Genomic DNA, 15,282 nt, shown 5'->3' with positions numbered 1-15,282 from the left:
TGGCAGTTGGTTAAATGGTTGATTGCCGTGAAGAAAAATCATATTGAAATCCCTCCTGATAAAACAGAACCAATTAACGAAATCGCCTTTATCTTAGTTCAGCATTTTGTAGTACACTCAAAAGTTTTTAACTAAAGAGCGCGTGAATGGAAGTTCTTCAGATTTTCACGGATGTTTGTGGAATAGTTTTTCTCTAAAATTATCTCAGTTTTTTTTTTATTAAGATGTTGAGAGTCGTCAATGTGAGATTAATTGGTTGACGACCTGAGATTCAACACTGTGAAAAGAATTTAGGCTTTTTCGAAAATGGGAAACATGTTTTTGTAGACACTATTTTGAAGTGTAATTACTCGTTAACACCTAATCATGAGACCCTTTTCGTCCGGACTTCAAGGTTTTTACGTCAGTTTGCCAAATTCCTTTACAGTTCCACTAAAATTTTATTAAAATTTGTAGCCCATTTCTTTATCAAACAAAAATATCCATGGAAGTAGTTTTCAGATGATATGTCATACTTGGGTAATATTACACATCTTGATGGCAAAATTCAGGTTTGAAAATAGGTCTTCGCAGAGGTAGAAAGCAAATTTGAACGTGACTGTGTCAACGTATGATATCAGACCAACTTTTTACGTCTGCATTAATTTGCATGGGACCTTAGACGTGACAACGTTTTGTGAAGTCGGTGTTGACACCTTTCTTATCACCTCGCACTTCAACTTGTAAGTCACTCTTGACCGATAGCGTTACGCACATTGCTGTTGAACGTGAGAAGTGTGCAAAAAATATATTCCTTTAAAATACACATCTGTCTGACAGGTTTAACCACCCTACGTAATGTAAGCATGTGACTTTCAGCTCAACAATGTTCTAATATACTCGTTTTACAAATTATAAAAAAAATTCTTACAAAGAAACTTTTTCTTTCCGTTAGACTAGGGCGCTTTGTACGCGTGGGCGAAAAAAAGGTCGTTTATTTTCTCATGGGCGTGATGTTGGCGAAGGTGAGCGCTGAATAAATCAAACCAGCGTTCGTCGAAATCTTACGATAAAGCGTGACTTAATGGTCCATCATCAGCCACTCGTATGGCCTTTACAAGATCGAGTGACGCTTACATGTGCACTCTACGCATACATTGAACTGACGTAGAGAAAAAAATTAAAGTTTTACTGCAAGACATGTGAAACATGTTGTCGTGAGACGATTGCAGTACCGACACAATGAGAAATAAAATGCATTATCTGTACGAAACACTTAACTTATTAGGCATTGTTTTATTACGTGAGGTGACAGTGTCTATACATATATGTATTTTAGTCGTGTACCTTTAATCCGACTTCCGCATGCTTTTGGATGAATTTCAAACAATAATGCCGTAGCGACAGCCTCTCGAGTACGCCAATATTTAAAGTGATTAGTTTTTGAAAGAGAAACTCTACTTAGCCGTCTTGAAAACTTCTTTAAAAAGATTGCGAGACTCAAACAACAGTAATTTAAAAGTATGTATTGTGTTTAGCTTAGATTCGAAATTGCATTGCATGTCGCGTTTGATGTGTGACGTGCAAGCAACTTTTAGAGATGCAGCTTGCTGTTGAAATTTAAACTTTATGGGACCTGACTGTTTGCCCCTTGATTGTTTAAACATTAGGCGAGGGTGTGAATTCTTACACTTCCACACGGAAGGGATGATTATCTTGGGTTGATTAGTCAAAGTGGCGACATATTTATGAATCTGTATCAAATACGACATGTAGAGGAACTAACTAGTCTCAGATATGTTCGGTTCCGTCTGCGATATGTGTCACTCGCTCAGAGAATGGTTAGCCGCAGACAACTTGTGAGAACCAGTTGGTTACATGCTAAACTGTCTTCTCTTTTTTAGGCTTGTAAAAACAGTGCTTCTTCCCTGAAGATTAGACCTCTGGGTCTTGGAAGGCAGCTTGGACTGGTATCTGTCTCAAAATGCTGAACCATTTTTATCTCACCGTGTGTGCCTGTCTCGGTGTCCTGGCAAAATGCTGTAAGTATTAAATAATATGTAATCACTTTACAAAAGCAGCGGTCCCGCTTTTTACTTTCGGAGCGCCCGCACACGACTGAATCTTTCAGTCTATGCCGGGTAAGGATCCGTACGTTTATTAGCTCACGTGTGTAAACACGTGGGCTAATGTCATAGCGATGTCTGTCTGTCTGTCCGTGTGTGTGTGTGTGTGTGTGTGTGTGTGTGTGTGTGTGTGTGTTTGTGTGTGTGTGTGTGTGTGTGTGTGTCTGTCTGTCTGTTTACACGACAACTCAAAAACGCCTGAACGGATTCATGTCAGATTTGGTACACATGTACCATATGCTACTTGCAAGAACTGATTAGATTTTGGTTAGTGTGGCTTGCATATTAATGAAGTTATGCAATATCGTTTTTTTCCATACAATGGTTTCCCTATGGAGACGGTAATGACAGTGTAGACATATATCAAGAAATACTGCACAAAATTTCATGAAACTTTTCACAGATGACAATCTAAGAACATTATGATGATACTGTGAGTGTCATGTCAATTATCTTCTCATTTGCATATTTAATGAACTTTTGTTATTAGTGAGATAACTCTGAAATTCCTGCACCAAACTTGATGATACTTGCAACAAATATTGATCTGATATATATGTAATTATACTTAGAAGCATTAGGCAGTGTCAAGTTAATAAATAGCTCATTTGCATATTTTATGAAGGTTTATAATTAGTCATATAACTCCGATATATCTTCACCAAATGTGATGAAATCTGCTAAAGATACTGATCCGACTGATATCTAACTGTAGTGTAAAGCATTTAGTAGTGTGAAATTAGTTAAGGGTTCATTTGCATATTTAATGAACTTTGTAATTAGGTATATAACTCTGAAATTACGGCACCCAAGTCAGTGAAATTGGGTACAGATATTGTTTTGATAAATATCTAATTGTACTGAGAAGCATTTGGTAGTGTCAAGTTAACAAATAGGTCATTTGCATATTTTATGAAGTTTTGTAATTAGTGATATAACTCCAAAATAACTGCACCAATGTGATGGAATCTGCTGCACATACTGATCCGACAGATATCTAATTGTTGTGTAGAGCATTTAGTTGTGTGAAGTTAATTAAGGGTTCATTTGCGTATTTAATGAACTCTGTAATTAGTGATATTACTCCAAAATTACAGCGTTAAATTTGATGAAACTTGCTACAGATGTTGATCTGATAAATATCCAATTGTACTGAGAAGCATTGAGCTTGTCAAGTTAATAATTAGCTCATTTACATATTATTAAATAAAGTTTTGTAATTAGTGATTTAACTCTGAGAGTACTGCGCGAAAGTTGATGAAACCTGCTACATATAATGATATAACAGATACCTGATTGTTCTTAGTACACGCCTCACACGGGTGTCAATTATATTGGTATGAATTTGGTTTATTGACAGGAATATTTAAAAAAACATAATACAATAAATCCTCGTCAGAGATAGTTACTCTGGCAGTAGACCATATGCACGTCTAGTCTTATCAGAAGTCTGTCTTCCACTCCGCGTCATTTATTCTGTCAGAATAAACAATGTCTGTCCTTGTTCTTGTGTTTTCGTTAGTGATTATCCTGAGGTCTGCATATGTTGCGTAACATGGCCTTGCTCGTTGATTTGTACCCTTTAATACAAGACAGATCAAAGGTACAATTGTTTTACATAACCTCATAAGTACCACTAGCCAACCATCTCATCTTGCCTTTAGTGTACCTCAGGGGTCAGTGCTGGGCCCCTTGTTGTTCACAATATAAATATCTCCCCTTGGCAAACATATTCGCAAGCATAACCATCAGTTTCATCAATATGCAGATGCCAATATAACTTATACTTGGCTTTCTTATACAATGATGCTTCATCAGCCGTACATTCTGTTGAAACCTGCATTAGTGACATTAAAGCATGGATGACAATAAACAAGTTGCACTTAATTGTTTTACATAACCTCATAACAGTCAAAAAGTGTGCAGTAATTCATATCATACTGTATTATTTCATGCGTCCAGTAGTGTCTGATAGATGTCAATACATGTCGAGTCATCAGCAGTCAATTTCAATGCCTGATAACTAAGTTTGTAATTTTGTCAAACTCAAAGTCATCCATTCAGGGGTCACGTTAGTAGGTCAAGTTGAGTAAATGCTAAAATTTTCTAGTCTGTTTACTGACTATTAATGAATCTGTTGTGAAACACGTGAGCACATTCAGTTCATATCTGGTTTTCTTACGGTTTTATGCCGCAGTGAACGAGTCAAATGTATCAACAGAAAGAAGTCTTTACGAAACCGCCTATCCGATGTCCATGACAAGTATGAGGACAGACAAAGTTGCTTTTGATGTCATCAAACTCGCCGCTGACAACAGGGAAGACGCAGAAAACTACGACTCCGCTACCCAGACGCCTTGTTTCAAATCGGTGTCGACCAGGTTGACCTCCCTTGTTCCCGGGTCTATCGGCGCTTTTGTAATCACAAGCTGGTTCAAACATTGACTGCAAATGTAAGGTAGCATGCGCCCTTTGAGAGATATTCGCACTCTCAGACTTGTACTACCTACTTTGTGCCTACCTCTTGCGGGACCCATTCTTAAGATCATTGAGTGAATAAAGTTTGCTCTTACTCAGATTTTTGAAAATCTCGATTTTCTTCATAAAGATCACACAACGATCGTGCCTATTTTGAATTTCAAATATCGGTAAATATGGGTAATGTGTTTCTCATGAACTTGCAAATATTCTATGACGGCTTTTCCCCCAAAACAGATCTAGACTTTGCTAGATGTGACTATCAGAACCAAGACTCAGAACTGGCCAGCTCTATTAATATCCATAACTTAACCTCTCTGCTCTCTCACTAGTGACACCTGAAAAGTCAAAGGTTGGCTCTTATATTATATTGGTAACTCCTATACCTTCAAGGTATTAACATTTTCTTGATAAACTTGAAATCATTGTAACTATTAAAAACAAACTTTCCTTTACCTGGCAAATACAATTGCAAGCCGCAAGGTACACAGAGTGTTAGCAAAGTTATGACGGTCAGGTTTGGCGCTTCTTAAACTGAGAGCAATGGTGCAGTGAGAAATCCGAACTTAGCCCTTTTTCATGTGCATGTCTTGCATCTGTCAGGCTGGTGAATTGATCGTGAATAAGTGACGGGAATTGTCTTTTGCCTACAGCTTGAAATACATTTGCTTCATGGGGATTTCCAAGACACTCATGTAGGCGACTGAGTCCGCATTGTGATGGCTCTACTGCACAGCAAACGGAGCAGACGCCAGAGAGTTTGTACGTTGATGTGTACATTTTGCTCAGCTCATATGTGTTGAAGCAGTTAGCTTGCAAGGGCGTCTCAAACGTAAGTAGATTAACCGCATTTGTGTCGTTAAGAACTAAATTATTGGCAGATGTGAAAAATATCAAAGTGGCCTAACATTTGTTGGAAAACATAGAGAAGAGTAGAATTAGTGGATGTGTTAGAATACACTCCAGGATAGCTTCTGCGTGGAGGGAGCTGAAATGCGAAATCTGAATATTTGTGAATTTGTCACGAAAGAAAGTTTCCTCGAATAAGTATTTTCTGCGCGATGCCGTTTACATGTCACTGTAAATTTAGGTCATCTCATTTGCAGCCTTCTAGAACGAGGAAAACAGTTTCATAAGATGAGATTGCCTCCAGGGTGGTAGCAACCATGTTCGGAAATTCCCTAACAAATTCAAAAATCAGGTCTCGGAAGGAAGAGCAACAGGCTAGTAGGAATTCTCGCAGAATGATGATTCTTGGTCCCGGAGAGGCGAAACGTTAAATTACATTATTATATTCTAGAGAGTGAAATGGCGACAAGGCAAACAGGCGGAAATAAAGTTTATCATGACACCATTACACATCAAGGTCTCTTTAGAGGAATTGGTCGAATGTCTTTGTACTTTGGAAACTGATTAATTTTGAAATTCCACAGATTTGTCATTGGTAAGAGCCAGTTCACTTGTCCTTGACTTCTGAAATATAGAACTATGTACAGGCCATTTCATCATCATAATTGCCGTTTTGTCATATCAAAGACGATAATTACCGATATCTTGATCTACAGTCACTCTGATAATGTCGGATATACTGTGTAAGTCCAAAGTATTCGCTTTACTCCAAGTTGCACCTTATTTCTTAAAGAGGTCAAAAGAATGTTTAAGTTAAAACAAATTTCACAATTTCAACTGTACGCCCCACAACAAAAAAATATTATTATTCTAATATTGATGTGAAATGTACATTTACCTTCATCATGATTTTGCCAAATACCGCACGAGGAATGAATTCGCCTTTAGGCTGAACGATTTTTTCAAACTTGAAGGCAACTTAGTGACGGTGTTTTTTCCAAGTAATCTTCTCTTTTGAAAACTACGTACACGGTCGCTTAAGGGTAAAGCTGTGTTGAAGATTTGAACTTTGATCGTTATGTATGAATTACGATGATCTGGGATCGCGGCTCAGTGTTACAGATCGGCGCGTAAACTCATTCGTTCGCCCAGTGACGTTGGTTTTCCGCAACGTTTGTTGTTTAAGAATCTCTCTTTCTTACAACGTATTCTTATGTCAGAAAGGCGAGTATCTTATAAAACTCGCTTACCCGATAAAAATAAATGTACTTGTGTAGTAGCCTTTTTGAATCCCCTCGACATGTACTATTGCGTACGGTGATGTATACGCCGTGTATATTTTCTATTGCTATTTAAATTAATCCCACTTTCACCGCTATGCATGCTGCACATTCGACAAATAAGTAAAACTACCGTGGCCGAAAACGACACAGACCCTCTTCAGTTTGTAATTGCGTCGTTCTGTTAGAGCTGCGTCGTTCTGTTTTGACCTGCGCTCTTCAGTTTGTAATTGCGTCGTTCTGTTTGAGCTGCGTCGTTCTGTTTTGAACTGCGCTCTTCAGTTTGTAATTGCGTCGTTCTGTTTGAGCTGCGTCGTTCTGTTTTGACCTGCGCTCTTCAGTTTGTAATTGTGTCGTACTGTTTGAACTGCATCGTTCTGTTTGATAGTCGCTCTTCAGTTTGTTTTGTTGTAATATAGGGAAAGCAACTCCACACATTGTTCATATCTGAGTTTTTTGCATTTTGTGTATGATATTGTATATATTGTGAGTGTGTATCATGTTTGATTGTTTTATGTGAGTATTGGTTAGCCATGGCGAATGTACTAAAGGAAAGCAACTCCTCACACCGTTCATATGTGAATTCTTTGCGTTTTGTGTATGATTCTATGTGTGTATATCATGTTTAGCTGTTTTATGTAAAGGGTTGATTAGCCTTGGCGAGACGTACCCGTAATTTACGTGTCTTGCTGTTAACCCACATTGGAGCGGAGAGACTAGCGTTACACTGCGATCCTTTGAAGCTACGTTTCGAAAACAGAGTTTTCTTCATCAGTCACTTAAAATTCATTTTTGATTGGAGAGACATGTGGAATGAATGATTGATTTTATGTGTTAATATGTTGTTCCACTGAAGTTTGTTGTTCAATTACGGGAGCTATGTCTACGGTTTGGTCTTGTTGTGTTGTGTATGCTCATGTGAATCGGAGTGCCATCTATTGTAGCTCAATAAAATGGCGATCTGACAGCGTTTACATATACAGAAGAAGGGTCTTAAATGGACGCATTTTAATCAGTAAGTTGTACAGACTAAATACCTGTCAAGTTGTTGTAGTGTATACAAAATTCGGGCAAATATGAACGATGAAAACTGCAGAAAATTGAAAAAACAACACAGAACGGAGGCGAACCGGCACAGAGTCTCCACTGTCTTCGTGCAGTGAACGTTATCGATCGATAATCTTTTGTCCGAAATTGATACATTGTTGTCTCCCTCACTTGCAGGTCGTTCCCTGCTCACAATGGCGCCAAACTTGGCAAAAGTGCGCGAAAATATGCTGAAACGTAAAAGTATTACCAAAACTGAAAAAAGTGTCGTCGATTTTATTTGAGTACAAGAAACCAACAGATACATTTATGGTATGGCTTGTACGTCAATATATATAAGGGTAAATGTGCCCTGATTACACGAGCGGCACGCGAGCAGATGTCGATCGATATACTATTGAAAATAAATTGATACAATGTTCACTGTCGTCAATAGCAACCGACTGAAGCGCTCTCAGGTAGGAAATATGCTTCGCGGAATACTGCCCAAATAGGCATCCTTTTGGCCCATATGTTTGGATCGTCATGTGTTCGTTCGTTCATTGACTTGTTCCTAATACAAAAATGCCGTGGACTTTGGCCTGTATCAGTATATCGCTAATGTTTGGATTTCTTTTGTATGCGATGATCGGTTGTTGTGGAAATATTTCATTCAGGCTTAGTGTTTCGTCCTTGTCTATGTGTTCCGAGTTTTCGTATATTGCTGCTTTTTATAGCTTAATGTGTTCTTATATATATTGTTGCTATAGTTTTCGTTGTGAAGACTAGTGTTTTCTTTGTTTCTTCGTTCGTTCGCTTGTGTTCTAGTTGCGTAATTCGTGCGGCGAACTGTGCTTGCGATGTGACTGGACATTTCCTGTTGTTAATAGCCACGTTAGATTAATCTTGCATAAAGTGTATTGACCTTTGAAACAAAGTCACTTGTGTGTTGCAAGTTCTGATGTATCTTAGTGTTTCGCCTTTGATCAGGGTTTTAAAGCGTAGATTTCATTTGGCCTGATGTTTTATGTAAGAATTCAAATCTGTCGATTTGTGTTCTTTAGTTGTATGTGGAGTCCATCGAGACTTGTGTTTGAATTTGTCTTTTTTGGTCAATTTGTGTCGCATAATGTATTGGATTTTCCTTCTCGTAATGTTTGCGTCTTGTATGAGATGAACTCTGTGAGGACGATTTGGTGTTGGGATGAATTTCAACCCTTACCAAGTGCAAACAAAAGCACAAAGTTGAGAGAAACATTTCCTACAAAAATAGCACAACTGAAAAGTATAGGACCCGCTGGCATATTTTGGTAATGTACTTTGAATCATAGATTGAGAATGTCTTTTTTTTGTAAGTGCTATCCTTGTTCTTTGTCTTTTGTCTGTGTTCTGTTTCCGTTGTCTTTTACGGACCTTTTTCTCTTGTTTGTAAATGATATATATATATATATATATATATATATATATATATATATATATATATATATATATATATATATATATATCAGTCTAGTAAACACAATACGAACACAACCTTTAACACAATAGAACAAAGTTAGACATCCTAGCTTCCAGAATGAAAGAACAAACCTTCAGTGGGACAACATAGGAATACGTACAATCTGCCATTATACCACGAAATTTATCCACTGAACCTGACTTGAGGCGATTGATAAAGAAAGTCTGGCAAACTTTCGAAACATAGCGTTAGTGTCGTACGCAGTGTCTCAACTATGGAGTACAGACTGCACTGACATTCATGATATTCAGCTGTCTCGCCGTACCTATTCTGTTCTGTACACAAGACAGTGAAACAAAAAATACACACCACCATACATTAAACGCAAACAACCAATATGTGAACGATGTGTGAAGTTGCTCTCCCTCTACTACCTATGACTCCACGGGCACCCATGCCAAGTTGCAATGGTATTCTCCAAGTGACCGTTCAATGTTTGTTACAAAATGTTTACTCCAGTACTTCCGTGTTATGCTGAAAACAACCTGAAGAGCATAGATCAAACAGAACGATGCAGTTCAAACAGAACGACGCAGGTCTAACAGAACGACGCAATTACAAACTGAAGAGCGCAGTTCAAAACAGAACGACGCAGCTCAAACAGAACGACGCAATTACAAACTGAAGAGCGCAGGTTGAAACAGAACGACGCAGGTCTAACAGAACGACGCAATTACAAACTGAAGAGCGCAGTTCAAAACAGAACGACGCAGCTCAAACAGAACGACGCAATTACAAACTGAAGAGCGCAGGTTGAAACAGAACGACGCAGCTCAAACAGAACGACGCAATTACAAACTGAAGAGCGCGGGTTGAAACAGAACGACGCAGCTCAAACAGAACGACGCAATTACAAACTGAAGAGTATGGAAGAACGGTCACGACATGCGACATGCGACCTGCGACTTCAAAACTGCGACCTGAGTCCTGCGAGTTTGAAACATACGACCTGCGACTTCGGCATTTAGACCAAGGTGTAGGCCTAACCTGCGACTTCACAACAGCGATCTGCGTCCTGCGTGTTTGTCAAACTGCGATATCAGTCTTGATTTGTTCGCACCATTGCTCTGAACACGAGCCTGAAAAACACGAGGGACACCATTGCACTATATTAAAACAGCCGGTTTACCGCATTCTCGCGACCAGAGCATAATTTTCGCACCGCTGGGCCTACGCAAAAATCGGCCAGCGAAAGAATTCAACCAGCGATAGAAGTGCATGAAGCTGTGACGGTACAGAATTCCACAAACGAAGAGCACAAATTTATTTTCCTTCTTACGAAAGGCAAACTGATCTGAAATAATGCAATAGCAATAGGGTTTTAAACGTCTACATCAGTGTTTAATAGTTTCTGGAACTTTTCTGCCTACATGATCTAAAATATTATATACACACAAAAAATAATATGTACATATTATAGTATGTACATATTAGGCATAAAGACTGAAAGTAGGATTGTAGTAGGGTTTAATTATGTCCTGTTTTACAGTTTTAACTCGCGTTATCTATAAAGAAAGTCGGTCACTGGCTATTCATGGTTAGCAAATATGTTTGCACTTCTATCAATATCAGTATTATTTTAACTGCTTTACTTTGCATATGTTATTTGTGTAGACAAATGTAGTCCGAAGTTAACCAGTAAGAATATTTTTATTTTTCCAACTGAACAAAAGTTGGATCAATTCGATTTTTTGACGAAAAGTAAAAATGAAATTAGACGAAAAGATGGCAACATCCGATGATCAATCACTAGAGAATTGGAACAAAACTGGAAATGTTAGAAAATGAACGACAATAACTAAAAAATCGAATGTTTGCAATGACACTGACGCAGTTATGATACAGGGGGACAATGAATTAAACAGACAGCTAGATGGTTATACCACAGTGAAATGAGGATAAATACCAGAGATATCTAAAAATCAAAAGGTTTGTCGATAACATAAGGAAAGAAGCGAGGTAAGGCAGACGAAGAATATCTAAAATAATTGAAATTATAATATAAACATATAAATGCCTAGATCACGTAGCATATTATTTTCCATGCATTAACACGTACTGTCAACATTTCCGTCATAAAATTATCTCTCCAGATGAAAATGAGTGAACTGGTGTGTACATGAATTGAGTTTTGCCAGACTTGGTGAACGCTTTACCAAAGCGAAAGCAATGGCTTATTAATTGATCGATGTTGAACGTTAAATCTCCTTTCCACGTTTTACCCTCTGCTTGAGCGCTGTAATTTTCTCCCACCAAAATTTTAGTGCAAAATTTTACCAATTGTATGAATTTTCTGTAATTTTTTGATAATTTGGACCAAATCGACATCACATTTCATTGGCTACAGGTTTTTCCCAAAATTTTTGCAAAAATTGGAGAAAAATTGACAGGGATTATTATATAAAGGGGACAAAAATAGACTTTGGCGCTCAAAGGATTAAAGTTCACGCAAGACGCCTCCAATCTAATACTGAGGAAAACACCATGAAACGTTACGTGTTGTTGTCGCATGTCGCAGTTGTGAAGTCGCAGGTCGCAGTTTGACAAACACGCAGGTCGCTGTTGTGAAGTCGCAGGTTACACCTAGGTCTAAATGCCGATGTCGCAGGTCGCATGTTTCAAACTCGCAGGACGCAGGTCGCAGTTTTGAAAGTCGCAGGTCGCATGTCGCATGTCGTGACCGGTCTTCCATAGAAGAGCGCAGGTTTGAAACATAACGACGCAGTGCGGACGCACATAGGCGATTTTTCCGTTGTTGCTAGGCGTGTCTATTCCAGATTCTGTCGTCGCTAAGGCGAGACGACGGGCGCCACCGAGTCGAAGCTGACTGACAGGGCGACACATCAGGTAAGCTGAGCTCTCCAAATTTCATTAAATTTTGACCGTTAAATTAGATAAATATGTTTTAAGTGCGTTGGTTCTAGTAGATTGATGGTCCGACAGTTGTTTTGATGGCTTTTCCCCAAATATTTGACATTTTTTTCGGAAATACGGCAAAAACTTTCAATGTCAATTGTGGGTGGGTTGTGACATATCTGGCAGAAACTTGCGAAATTAATACTGTCGTTTGAGAAGTTAACATTTCCGTCTCATGGGTTTAATTTGTAAAGTTTTGGTAAATTTATTATCCTTACTCATCATTTAATGTGCTGGAGCAAAATCGGACTTGGGGAAGATCGGATGGCATTCTGAGAGCGATTTATTTTCAGCTATGTACAAACCGGAAGTGAGCCAAGGAGGCCTTACAACATGCCCGGTAATCGATTGCAACTAAAATAATATTGCAGGGTTTAACGGAACTGTTATTTTGCAGAACATCTCTTTGGGATGGGCGAAAAATCTTCCTCCGTATCTGACAGTTTCATTAGTTTCCATCGCAACATTCTGTGTAGAGAAATAATATTTCTTCCCTTTTCATCAAAAAAATATATACACAGATCTGATGACAAGCTCTCTGTTTGATATGCTAAAAGCTGCATTCTAAAATATAAAAAGCATCTGTTTATGTGTAGGATAAATATACTTGTGTCAATAATATGTACATGCATAAAACTCGTAAGGCTGCGTTCACAAAAAACAGTTAAGGGGGCTGGAGGAATTCAGGGGGGATTCGCAAATTTTTGGGTAGTAGAGGGGAGGGGGACTTGAAAATTTGCTCCACCTGTAGGGGAACTTGAAAATTTTTTGGTTCCCTTTTATGTTTTACATTTTCCAATTCAAAGTTTTTGTAGGTAATTCAATGAAAAATGAATACAATTTCTATGTCATCGAATTGTTGTTATGTTAGTAATAATTTAACAAAATCTAGAACCATTTTTGTTACATTTCATGACTTTTATTTTGAACAAATCTAAACATGTGTGATTTGTCGTAAAAAGCCAAATGAGCCTAGTTACACAGGGCAGAAGCTGCAAATGTGATGATTTCTGCAATATTTCTATGTAATATATCAACTACAGTTTCTTGCTGTCTCCCTACAGCATGCTCAAACACACAATATTCAGTTTGTCGACAAAACCTGTATATACAAATATGTATTTGGTGACAATTTAATTAGAGTTCAGACTGACAGTCAGTGATACAAATGCATGGTACACATACACAGGCTGTGATAGCAAGCTGAATATTGGACAGTTCAAGATGCTGCAGGTAGTAGAACAAGAACTCAGCTGTATAAACTGGACAAAAATATTGTCAAAATTATCAAAGTATCACTATCAGATTCTGCCCTGCTACTGCAGTGTCACTGTTACTGCATACCTGAGCAGTGCAGAGATATTTCTGACTCTGATGTACACGGTAGTTGAAGAAGGGTTTCGGTCAAATGACGATCATGACAGTGGTCAGTGAAACATACAGGCCAGGGAGCAACATATGGAAGACCAGGGGACTTGAAAAGTTATCGTGAATTTTTGAATTGTGGCATATGAGAATAAATCAAATATTAAAGAAAAAGATGGGATCACCATGCTTGATTTTCTATATTTTCATATTCTTGTCATGAAATAATACAAAAGTAAAACTTTGAACAGTGAGGACTAAATGAAAAAAATATGTGACTAAATGGCATTATTTGTTTTTTAACCAAATTTGCCATTATTACACCCAAAATTTCAGAGATTAAAACATTTATTTGATGGAACTTTTTAGCCATCCAGTATTGTCCATTTCGAGTAGCATCTAATTCATATATGTCTTGGACTTTTGAAACAAATTTTTGGTAAGTCACTGTGCTCAGTTTTTGACAACATGGCAATGAGCCAGAATTCACAATTTGCCTACTCTCTGATGATCGTCATTTTTTTGTGCTCTTCGGCAGCAACAATTGACCTGGACAGAGTTGGATGAACTCAAGATGGCTTAGACCGATAAATCCAAAAAGTTCACTGATGCCTTTAAGATGAATCAATTTAAGAACTTGTCTCAGGAATATGACTTTACAAAGTGCTAATAGCAGGTAGTGTTGAACACCTGTGAGCGGAACGCCGCAATACGTGATGTCATACACATCCTTTACAAATATGTGGGATTGTGATAGTTGGGGGGAACTTGAAAATTTTGATCATATAGAAGGAGGCATTTGAAAATTATTTAGGGTATTGAGGGGGGATCTGAAAAAAATAAGATTATAATCGCGATTCCTTCAGCCCCCAGAGTAAATGACTAGGTGTTGGAACAGCTGATGATGTGAGAGCTCTAGGTGATCTATGCATGTACATTAAGAAGGCCCAAGGTGTATTTTTTTTAATTGGATTTCCGATACATACCTTAAAATGTTATTTATAATTCCCATTTAATGTATTGTCATTACATTTGTTTTCTACTTGCAGATCACGGAACATCTATACAGTGAAAGAACTGACACAGAAAGTGCAAGAAGAATGTTTTGATTTTTTTGATTTAATTTTGCAATAAAATGTTGACATTAACAATATTCCTGACTGTCCGGCAATTTTATTTAGTTGTGGCAATATGGAAGCTTGGAATAAGTGTTGAATGTGTTTCAAAATTGTCTGGTGTAGTACCCTTTGATAAATTACAAAATGCATGACACAGAAATATTTTATTCTATCTGAAATGAATACCAAGATGACTAAACCAAAGTCTCAGCAGTCTTGCAATCATTTTTGAAGGCAGTGTATGTCTGGATGTGCGCCTAGACATAAGAGCAAATAATACCTGAAATATACAGTAAAGCCCCATTAGCTGTATCTTTTCTACACATGCACTTTGCAATGCTCACCAAAATATATTATCTGATTTTCAAAGATAGCTTTTGCATTCCCTGTCATTACTCGAATCCATATTTGGAAGCCAAAAATTATTGTATTGTTAAAAATCTAAGTTGTACATTCTTCACCAAATTTGGAAACTTTTTTATCACATTTTGGGAAGAACTTTGGCTTTAGTCACTTTTGATTGGAAATCATATTTGAAAATCATCCTAAAATACAGCTAATGTGCCTTAAAACAAAACACCTTTTCCTTAAAAAAAGGATGTAGGTTGTGTTACAATGATCAGACG

General features: G+C 37.8%; 2 long non-coding RNA genes across 2 annotated transcripts in view; both read left to right on the top strand.

The window, feature by feature from the left end:
• Nucleotides 1-15,282, top strand: part of LOC139129849 (uncharacterized) — a 77,203-nt gene that overhangs the window by 45,823 nt on the left and 16,098 nt on the right. The window lies entirely within an intron of this gene.
• LOC139126250 (uncharacterized) lies at nucleotides 11,980-14,679 on the top strand. The gene is made up of 3 exons (XR_011550504.1): nucleotides 11,980-12,104; nucleotides 14,077-14,214; nucleotides 14,588-14,679. It is a non-coding gene; the product is annotated as an uncharacterized lncRNA (long non-coding RNA).

This window comes from Ptychodera flava, chromosome 3, assembly GCF_041260155.1.
Source record: "Ptychodera flava strain L36383 chromosome 3, AS_Pfla_20210202, whole genome shotgun sequence".
NCBI classification, from domain to species: Eukaryota; Metazoa; Hemichordata; class Enteropneusta; family Ptychoderidae; genus Ptychodera; species Ptychodera flava.
The sequence above is the reverse complement of the archived record's forward strand: the minus strand, read 5'-3'. Positions and strand labels throughout refer to the sequence as shown.